We start from the raw sequence: 11,210 nt of genomic DNA, 5'->3' as shown, positions 1-11,210 counted from the left end.
CTTTCCCCACCGGCTAGAGAAGAGCAGGTCTGACGGTGACAATCCCCCCTTTAAAAAAGAGCTACACGTGGTTTTGCTAATGCCACTTGCCAAAAAATGGGGGAGGGGCCCTTTTTGGGGGACGCAAATCAGTATGTGAGTAGGTTGAGATCCCACTCGCCCAAGAGCCGTGAACAAGCCAGACGGGCTGCTAAAAAAGTAAGACGACAGCGAGTGGGATGGGGGGGGCTCCTGAGCAGTGGTCCGAAAAATAGCAGGGGTAGTAAGATGGGAGGGGCCATGCTTAGGTTATACGGCCACCTGTTTAAAGCCGTGGCTATCAAAAGGGACAGTGGTTGTGTTGGGTGTTTGGAGAGCCACAGATACCAGCTCAGTGTCTTGGAGGACTGAAGGTATAGATGGACGTACGATGAGAGCTTGGGGAAATAGGAGCTCCAAGATGCCATTCCCATATTAAGTTTTGCAGAGGAGCCGGACTCTCGCTAAAAATAAGGCCTCGTGTGGGACAACGTTGTGGAAAAGATGGCGTCCATGCAGAGGGTCAGAGGGTAGCCTGTTGCTTCATAGGCGCAGATGGACGGAGACGAATGGAGACATAGAGTCGTGCACACAGTTGTTGGTGCATCTACGGCTAATCCAAGCAGGGTGTGTGTGTTGTTGAAGTCGCACTGGAATTGAATGGCTTTAATAACTGATTGTTGTTGCTATAATAGTAATTCATGCAAAGAATTTAGTGAATATTTAAATTTCATCTTTTTTTTCAAGTTGCTGGACTACTGTTTAACACATGAGACGGTGTTGACCAGTTTTACCAAAGTCTTTGCCATAAATATGGATAGTCAACAGTCAGATTATGGAGTATTATGTTGTTTTTTGTAAGATTACAACAGCTGCAACCGCTGCACTCTCATCCAGTGTAAATATTTGACCATTGTTTGACTTTGGCAGTAACTTGATAGAAGCACAGATTGGAAACAGGGTTTGAAAGCATATTTATTGTGGAAAAACTGGAGCAAAAATATGGGAAATGATAACCATTCTCTGGTGTCAAAATTGCAACTTTACCTCGAGTTAGCTGTAGTCTAATTACACTTTGTACCGACCTGATCATAAATGTAGTTTAAACTTAAATCAGAGGCACCAAGAAACCCAAGAAATGTCATGAGCAATGCTGTCACGAGGTTATTATTGTTTGGATGCATTCATTTCTGGTCTCTCGTCAGTAAACCGTCAAGAGTTTTCTGAGTTTAATTGAAAAAAGAGGTGATACATTATGTGTCTTGTGGAACGGCTGATGCACCGATGTCACTCTCATATTTCTGTACATTCGTGCACGTGGAGCATATTTTGGAAGAGAGAAAGATGGATGTAAGGCGCAGTGTGAGATCTTGTCAGCTATTCATTTACAATGAGAAAAGGGAGAGGGCGGCTATTAATAACAATATGTAATATGATCAGCGCTCTCCTCCTGCCAGCATGGCGGGTCAGTGTGTCTGTTTAGATGCCAGAGGGGGTGTGGGGGTGTGGGGGTGGGTACTTGCTGGGGGTCTCCAGCATTATGATAGTGTGAGAAATAAAAAAAATAAAATTGTCTGTTTCGTAAAGTTCTGCGATTCACAATAAGTTGTTGATGTTTTTGAATATCTTGGATTAAAGGTAAAGGTTGAATTTGTTCTATAAAGACAATGGTTCTACTTAATCACATTAAAGGGGTAATCTAGAAATGTATTATTAAACTTCCAAGAAGTTTGGGGACAAAATAAAATTGTCAAAATCTGTGCAGTAGAAGCGGAAATGTTCTGGCCTTAATTACCTAATGAGTCAAACTCTAATAAAGACGCAAGAGAAGAACATCTTTTGTTAGACACTCACTGTCTGTTAAGTAGAAGAAGTTTAGCCCACACATCCATGTTTTCGTAGGAAATATACTTACTTTATGCTTGTGTTATTTTTTTTAAACATTTCAAGTTTATTTTTCCAACAAAAAAAAAGAAACAGCAAGGATGAAACATTCAACATTGGAAGCATTGAACTGATAAACTGGTGGGTCAGATAATACAAACTCAGTCAAACATTGTTCACACCCTCAGAAAGAAATAATGACTGGATGGCTTCCATTACACGTAATTTGGTTACAACTAAAGACTCATCATGAGTACATGGTGGCAGAGTTAACACAGACATAGAAGCACAACCTTCACTGTATTCAGCTCCTATCATCTCATCAAGGGGGGAAAGGTTTACAACAAGACTTTTACTGACATTTTCCCTTAAATGTTCACACATGTGTGACTCAGAGCCAGTATGCATATCTGTATGTGTAGATGCATGATTGTGACAGTGTCCTCCCCCCCCCCAACTGTTGCACCTCTGAGGTAAATAGCACCCTCCGCTGGCAGTTGCACTAATTATTTTCATCATTACATGTCTTCACCCTCTCATCCCTCCGTCACTCTCTTTTGAAGTCGACTCACACAAGATGAGTAATGATACGAGCATCTGTACAGTTTGTGCCGAGGTCGTTAAACTCTGTGAGTGTGTGTGTTTGTGTGCTGTTTCCACGGCGACTGGAGCGTTGACTAACACAGCTCGCTTCGTCAGATGTGAAAGCACAACACACACACACACGGTACAGCAAATATATTTCATTTTGTGGATTTGAAGCGGTGAAGCGAAGAGAATGAAGTCCATCTATCGGTTCCAATTATTATGTTGTTAGTTTGGTTTAGGAAGAACAGTCTGAAGATGGAGAAAGAAATAAAAAAAATAAAAGAGAAAAAGGGGGGGCCCCCCCCCCCCCCCCTGAGCTGAGACGAAGGTGGAGGATGGAAACTCTGGGCTGAATCTTCCTGGACATCCTGAAGGTTGTGGTGCGTGGTGAGGTGGGTGCGTTGAGCAATGGTGGGTCTGAATAACATTAACAGAATGACACCCAGGGATGGATTGGCTCGAGGAACCGCTGACCACGGTAAAGTCAGAATTGTGAATGCAGTGATTTTGACAGCGTGGGTGAAAGAGAAGATTGGCCTGCAGGACAGGCTGCTGGCAACATTTCAAATCAACTCGCTCCATTCAACTTCGTTGGATGTTATTTTGAAAGACAGCATAATGGATTTTTTTTCATGGGCCTTCATCTTTAAAATTAAGAGCACGCTCATGCAGCTCCCATCCTTGGATCAGCACAACGGACAGCAGCCAAAGTGCCAATCAACGATAATGAGGGAAACTCTCAACATTGTTTGACCAAATATCTCTATCGATATTGCGTCGATTTTGTAGGGTTGACTTTTGATGCTTTTACAAAATAGTTACACAATGAGATAAATAATCACCCGTAACTTGGATACAATAACTAAGTGGTTAAAGGCAAATAATAGAACAGCCAGAACAGTCTGGTAAGTTAAGAAAATGATATAACTTTACTGTAATGCAGCCTTTAAAACCAGAAAACATCATGTTCATGTTCCTCTTCTGAATCCCATAAACATACAGCAGATGTTTTCATAAAAGATTAGTTTGACTCATAGTTTATGTAATCTGACTAAGATGCCAGATCAGACCCAAGTCACAACCCCACACACACACACACACACACACACACACACACACACATCACCACCTCCCACCAGGACCGGTCTGGCCCTGGTGTCCGCTCCCTCTCTGTCCCACACCCACGGTCCGTATGCTGGCAGAGATGTTGCTAAGCCTCTCCACTCTCTCCTGCTCCGACACCGACACACACCAACATGCCCAAATGTTTGTAAAAGAAATGATGCACGTAAGATGCACGTAAAAGCAACACTGGTAAAAAAAAAAACACATAGATGCACAGTAGAAATAGATGTAGATGTAAAGATAAATATATGTAAAAGAGACTCTCAAAAACACACACACACACACACACACACACACACACACACACACACACATCTCTCTCTCTCTTGGTAAAGTGGTGGGTTGGCACTGTGAAACATTGGCCAGCCTCTCAATGCTGGTGTCCAAGCAACCAGAGAGGGCAGAAAAGACTGCTCTCACACACACACACACACACACACACGCACACACACACACTTGCATGCACAAAGCACAGAAAGATTGTATGTATATATATATATATATATATATATATATATATATGTATGTGCAAAAAAATCTTTGACATGCAATTTTATATCACTAGCAGTTGAGGCTTTGACATCTCCAGGAGAATGGGGGGCGTGTGCAGCGGCTGTGAGTGAGCCACATTCTTTACAGTTCAGAAGTCCCGGTCTCTCAGGTGAGACACTCTGAGCAGCTGTCAGACTCCACATGTCTTCCAGGACGGCACTCGGCTGTGAATGAAAGGGCAGTGCAGTTTGATTTTCATGAAAGATTCAATAGCTCACTCACTGTCCACGACTGAATTTTGCCTCAGTGCAGTTCAAGAAATGGCAGACACAATGAAATATAGCATGCTTTGAAATGCATTTATGTTTCCTTAAATATTTCTATATACAATTTTGTGTATAAATTGCAAGTAAGTATTATTATATATGGTATGATTACCTTTTCTGACACTTGTTTCCATCTTTACAAAGGTAAATATCATAAAGCCGACTGTAGATGCTGCTCTTGCAATGCTTCATATAATGTAATAACTGGGGATAAATTTGTATCCCCTATTCATTTTATTTTTTATCCACTTATTTAATTTTTTTTCACTTTTAAGGAAGGCTTTGCCCATTTTTTCTAAAAGATGAAAAATATCCCAAAAAAGAAAGAAACTGACATCATTCCTGAGATATGGGGCTGCAATGCATCATGTTTGCAGTCGCCTTGTATTTTTTTTTGTTGACGCCGTGGTTTTAGCACGATACTGCTCCTACATCTCCAACTCCTTCGGGCTGCGCAGAGTGAATCCCCCAGTCGCACATCACCCACGTCGGCACACACGGGACGACGTTTGTATCCACTGGGAATATTTGGCTGGTCAGTGAATAAAATGTGATCCTATAATGCAAAGAAAGTGCACACCTAACAGGGCCCTTCACAGCTCAATTTATGAATAGAGGACATCTGTGCCTGGAGGTAATGTCTGACTCTTCTTGCCAATACTGTGAGAATTTTTAGTCTCTGTCAAGAAATGTCAATATGAAAAGACTCTCTGACAGTTGTCTGATAACTGGAGGATGAGATGTTGCTTAGGAACCGAAAAACCCGACAGACTGACTGATCAAGCTTCAGACCAAACAGTTGGCGTGTGTAGGACGGGTATACGCGCTGTAGTAAGTGTGCGTGTTATGTGTGTGTGTGTGTGTGTGTGTGTGTGTGTGTGTGCGTGTGAGCTGTGTAAATGTGTGAAGGGATGTAGAGAGAGACGGTGAGGGGAAAATGCAAATGTCAATCAAGTCAAATCCAGAGTCTGAAGCAGATGGTCGTTCATTCAGAGGGACAGTCTTTTATGGCATGTGTAAATTAGAGAAACATTTTGTGGCCATGAGTTAATATTGTCTGAATAAATAATAAATAAACAAGTCATTCTTGGCTATAATGCCAGATTCGCAGAATTATCAACATTCTGTCTGCATATAAAATAGCTCCACTACCTCAACCCGCTACAACAGTAAAATCCTGCTTTTACATTAATGCATGAGAATTATTAATATATTTATTCAATAGTATAACAGTCACAAAGTACATTTCCGTGCATGAAGTGCTTTTACTTTTAATATGTTAAAGCTACTACAAGGAACCTTCATTCCGTGTTGATTCTGGCGGGCCCTGTGGACGAAAGTGGTAGTGTTTCCGAGCACCAGACTCCGTTTAGAAAAGTTCTCATTTTAATGCTGCAGGGTTTGACAGTCTGCTCCTCTCAGTCCTGGTTCTGGTTCTCCCGTGCCTCTCTTCTCCCTAGTGAGCCCAACAATACGGCCTGGACCTCCAGCAGAGTGGTGTCTGTGTTGGCTCCCAGCGGGGGCCAGCAGAGCAGCAAAGCAGAGCTCCGCTCCTGGTCAGGAGCCATTCGTATGGAATCTGACCCGATGGCACCAATGACAAGCTTTAGGACTAACTTCATGGAAATAGCCAATCTCCTCTGTGATGGACTGGTTTTCTCATGGAGGTAATTTAGAAGCATAGTATTAAATTGAGACAATTTAACAACCAGTTAAAAGTTCCCTCACAGTAACATTGAGTAAGTTATCTGAATAATTCCTCCACCACTGACTGAGCACTACTTTATTACCTCTTTCCTCTGTGTTTGGACTTCATCATCCTCGAGCCTCAGATCACTAATCGGTATACGGGACGTGTCAGAGAATGAACATGTTTTTAAAAAGCACCTTTTGAATTTGACTGTATTTACCTTCACAACTTGTTTTTTGCGAGATTCTTTCATTTCAGTTGGCCTGGATCATTTTTTGTGGAATCTCTTGCAAAGCCCGCCTCCCTTAGTGTTCCAGATTTACAATAATCCTTCTCGTTATCACTCAAATTAACTTTGAGACTCTTTTCCCTCTATAAAGCCCCACGAACCACGCACAGCCTGGCGAGCTAACCCCACTGAAATAGTCGTGTGCTTCAAGAAAAAGACTTTGTCTGTCTTTTTGCAACCAGCTGAATGATGCACGCCCCCCCCCCCACACACACACACACACACACACACACACACACACGCGCAGCTACAAATTGTGTTGTGATTAATGAGCTGCAATCAATACCTCTGCAGGTATTGATTGTCGCATTAGGTGAGCAACACCTAATGCGACAACCCTTTCAGGCCGTGATTGCAGATTGTCATTGTGCCCGGGCTAACAGGCCTTGTGGGGATGGTATAATTTAGGAACTGCTGGTAATTTAGACCAGTTATCATTAAGCGGATGTCTAACCCAGACTTGGCCTTATGCAGCTGAAGCGGTGGAAGCCGAAGCACAAATCAATAATACAAAAATGACTCCGGGAGAAAGTGTTGAGATGTGAATGTGGACAGCGGGAGACTTCATCAAATGTGACTTCTCCGACTAAATCAGTTCATCTTTGTAGATTCTTTGGCCCTCTTTTCACGTATTTGACATAATATCGAACATCTTGGGTAAAAAATAAGAGTGACGATGAAAGAGAAACTCAAACCGGTCCTTATTGTCGTGTTAATAAAATGTGTCACATGTCATGTGTGATGAGCCCCTTTCCTGACACGGTACGGAAATAAAAACCCTTTGGTTCAGTCATTACTCATCACAGCACCAGACAACGTCACCGGGATGCGATTAGAGCCACGACCGTGTGACACTTCTAGACAAGGCTGGAGGAGTGTTTCAGGAGGAGGCCTAACAAAGCTCCGAGTGACTCGAGTCACCCCGACGAGATATCGGATCTTGATTGGTGTCGATCGTTTTCTCAAAGGCACGATGATTATCTCGAAATCCTCTCAAGACTTTATGTGTATCTACGACCAAACTATGGAAAGAATCTACCAACAGAACCAAGAGGAATAAACACAAATCATTAATTGATGAAACATTTACGTGTGAAGCCCTTGAGCTCAAAGCAACACGTTCACACTGTTGTCTGGTAATTGCACAATTCAAAAAGGGCCTAATAATCACCATGATTGTTCATTGTAGTAGTGGCATTTTTTGTCATTTAATCACAGAAGCGAGCGCAGCAGAAAGCATTAAACAGTGTCATGGTTTAACAAGGGAGGGCAGGGTTTGTCTCTCTGTCATCAACAGGCGGCTTTGTGCGGTTTGTCATCGCCGCTCTGAGCTCCACCGTCTCCGTGTTCATAATGGGGTCTGATGCCCTCAGCTGCTGGCCTGCACTCAGTGCTGCCGGTGATTAGGCCTCGGCGTTTAATTTCTGCCGCAGAGTCGGTGTCATCGCGTGGGAAGGGCGAGGAGGGAGGAGGGACAGGGGGGGGAGCGAAAGAGAGGGGGAGGGGTGACAACAGGGAAGATGGCCAGCAATGATTAGATTAGGGAAATACGGGTGAGCGCCTTTCCGAGTTGGAGTGCGTAAAGGCAGAAACATGTCTATAAGGGAGGGTATGAGGTGAAGCGCAGACAGGCAGTGAGTGATGACTGCAGGCAGGTGAGATGGCAGAATGATAGATGACAGAAGACACCTGCTGGAAGGAAGACGAGGAGAGAGGAAGACGAAGCTCTACACTGGTGGTGTGGAATGTTGAAACCATTTTGAGAAATCGCTGGAGGTGTTTTTCTTCTAAAAAGAGTTGATGCACTGAATGGATTATTGAAACGCTCTTTGCACAATTCTGACATAAAGCGAGGATTCAAAACGCGCAAACGCATATGTCTTCATCTCCTGTCAAGAAACGTGGCCAAAAGCTGTATGGCCTGTGTCAACATAACGCTGGGGTGCATTATGGGGGAATTGTGCAAATCTTTGCATTTAAACTAATAGTTGAAAATTGATAGTTTTTGATAATCAATACAGTATCAAAACGCATAATATCGCGATACTCAACTGTACCAATGTTTCCTTACAAACCTACCGAACATGTGATGAATACCTCAAGGTTAATTATTAGTACTCCTTGAAACTTTTTCACACTGATCGACAAACACCAACAAATCCAAAATAGGGAACCATTGAGCTGAAATGTGAGTGAAGCCTTTAATCACCAGGAGAGAGAACACCAGCCGTAGAGAAAGTAAGAGCAGCAGAATAAGAGATTTGAATGAAAGGAGCGCAGTGACTCTGCATTTTCATTGTTACTCTTTCCACTGACTCATCCCTTTCAATGAGCACATTCACACATGGTGACACAACAGTCTCTGTCTGTGTGTCTCTTTTCTGTCGTTCCTCCTGTCTTCTCTCTCTCTCCATCCATTTCTCTTCGTTCCCTCCCTCCCTCCCTCCGTCCTTCCTTTCTTTCCAGCTGAATCCTCTGTGTTGTTTTGTTCGGGAGAACTTCCTTTCTGTGGGTCTTTCGTCTCGTCTCCTAAAAACAAAAAAAAACAGCCTTGTGATGAGAAAAACAAGAGTTTCCCTATTTTAGTCTTCTGTGAGGGAAAACACACACACAGGCTCATGTAGTGCAGATTCACACAAATACACAGTGCATGTGCTTTTCTATTGAAATGTGGTTTAACCCAAACACGTCATGCATGTATGTGAGAGAGAGAGGGAGCGGGGGGGAGAGAGAGAGAGCTTGGCTTTGTGTTCGATCTGGATCCTGTTTGTCAGTCAGGACAACCACTTCCACATTCCCCAGGAAACACACACAGACATACGCATGTTCTCTGTATTTATGTGCAAAAATCACATCCGACGCATCCAATACGTGCAACAGGTTTCAAAACATGGTTTTGATGTATCTCGATATTAAACGCATTGATTCCTGCTGATGAGACAAATAATATCTCAAATATAGTTTAAATTTGTAGAAAGTCTCAGTCATTTTCTACAACAGCTGGACAATGTAGTTTTTTTGATCATATGTTACTCAAACACTGGTAAATAGTGTGTTTTTTGCGGGACTACATTCACCTGTGGATTAATACACATTTGGTGCTTTAGGGAGTTTCCACAGCAGCATGGTGGCTCACTGAAGTGTTTTTAGTAGTTTCAAACAATGATAGAGATCAATGGCACAAAGGGTTCAATATACTTAAGGTTTGGGATGCACACAGACAATATACTTCACTGTTGATGTATAAATCTTTTCGAGGGATTTATCGATAAGAATAAAAACATAGAATATAATAATAAATTGTCTGATAATAGCATATATACTCATATATATTCTGTATCACTTTGTTCCGACTCTTCCTTGAAGCTGAATGCTGTTTAGAGAAATATTCAAACACCATAACTTCATTGCTGCATCTCACCGTCAAATGAAAGCATTCTAGACGCCTTTTGAATCATTTTATTCAAATTTGAATCTGTGGGTTTGGACAAAGATGGGTCTGTACTGACCAGCATGTCATCACTGAGGTTTAAGGGGTTAAAGACAGTTCAGTGAGAGATGTTTTTTTTTTTATCCTTTGTAAACCGAGCATGTTGTGAGACTCTTATAGGCCGACAGACGGATTAATGCTCCGTACTGTGGCAGTGTTTTATTCACTGTGAGCTGCGATTTTTCCACTTCCATTTCCTACAGTTCACTCCACATGAAAGCTTTTTGTTACCAAAGCGACCCCGAACAAATGCACCGATGTCAGCAGTGACACTGCCGCAGGAGCAAGACGGCAGAAACAATCTTTTGGAGACTCTGACTGTGTTCAGTCATTGTTCTCGGTGACAAGACAAAGTTTGTGATCTCCTCTCTGTCTGTAATCTTGAGAGCATTTCCATAAATCCCAGCATGCTACTCAACATAAGGCCTCCCAGGCAGCCAAAGATCATCAACTGACTCATACACCACCCACTGAGAGCTTTTTGATTGTCTGACGAAAAAAGATTGTTTTCCACTTCATTTTCATTTTGGTGATTCGGCTTTTGCCAAATGTTGGCATGAACACATTTATTTTATTTTTTAAAGATTATAAACACTGAAAACTGTGTATAGCTGTACGTTACAGCCATAAAGGAAGAAACATAATCCAGTTTAGATTTCTTTACGTAGGTATGGATGCTTGTGTCTGTGTCGATGTGAATCCAGAGAGCACTTTCTGTTGCTCCAATGCAAATGGCTGTGTGCTTATTTGCATATATTAACAACAATGTGCCTATTGTTTCGGGGAAGCCTGCCGGTGAGAGGGCTCCAATTCATTTAGCCGGTCACAGGTGGAGGAAATTTAGATTGTTTTAGCAGCGGCAGTGATCGTTGTGATCAGCAACATTCACAATATGTAATTGGATTCCTTCACTACGCATGTGTCTGGTGTTTTTGTCTTCTCACACTTTTTTTGTCTCTTCGGTTAAACAGGAAGTTTGAGTGACGTTTAAGTCACATGCTTCGCTAATTTATTCACTAAGTCTGTTCCCATTGATACACCAACTTCTCCACCTCAGCCATGGAAGAATTAAACGTTGTAACTATCTTTGAATTTCTGGTATTATGCAACCGCGAGGTGAAAATTTTAGTTTTTAATGCGCAAATTGAAAATGAGCATTAAAAACTGGTGGATTTCAAATGCAGTTACAATGAATGAGATATAGAAGTTACCCAGATGTAACTCCAGTTCTATGAGTATTTTTTATTTTATTTTATTTTATTTTATTTTATTTATTTTATTTATTTTATTTATTTTATTTATTTTATT

This window comes from Anarrhichthys ocellatus, unplaced genomic scaffold, assembly GCF_004355925.1.
Source record: "Anarrhichthys ocellatus isolate YVR2014 unplaced genomic scaffold, GSC_Weel_1.0 scaffold11, whole genome shotgun sequence".
In the NCBI taxonomy this organism is placed as follows: Eukaryota; Metazoa; Chordata; class Actinopteri; order Perciformes; family Anarhichadidae; genus Anarrhichthys; species Anarrhichthys ocellatus.
Note: the sequence above shows the minus strand (reverse complement) of the source record.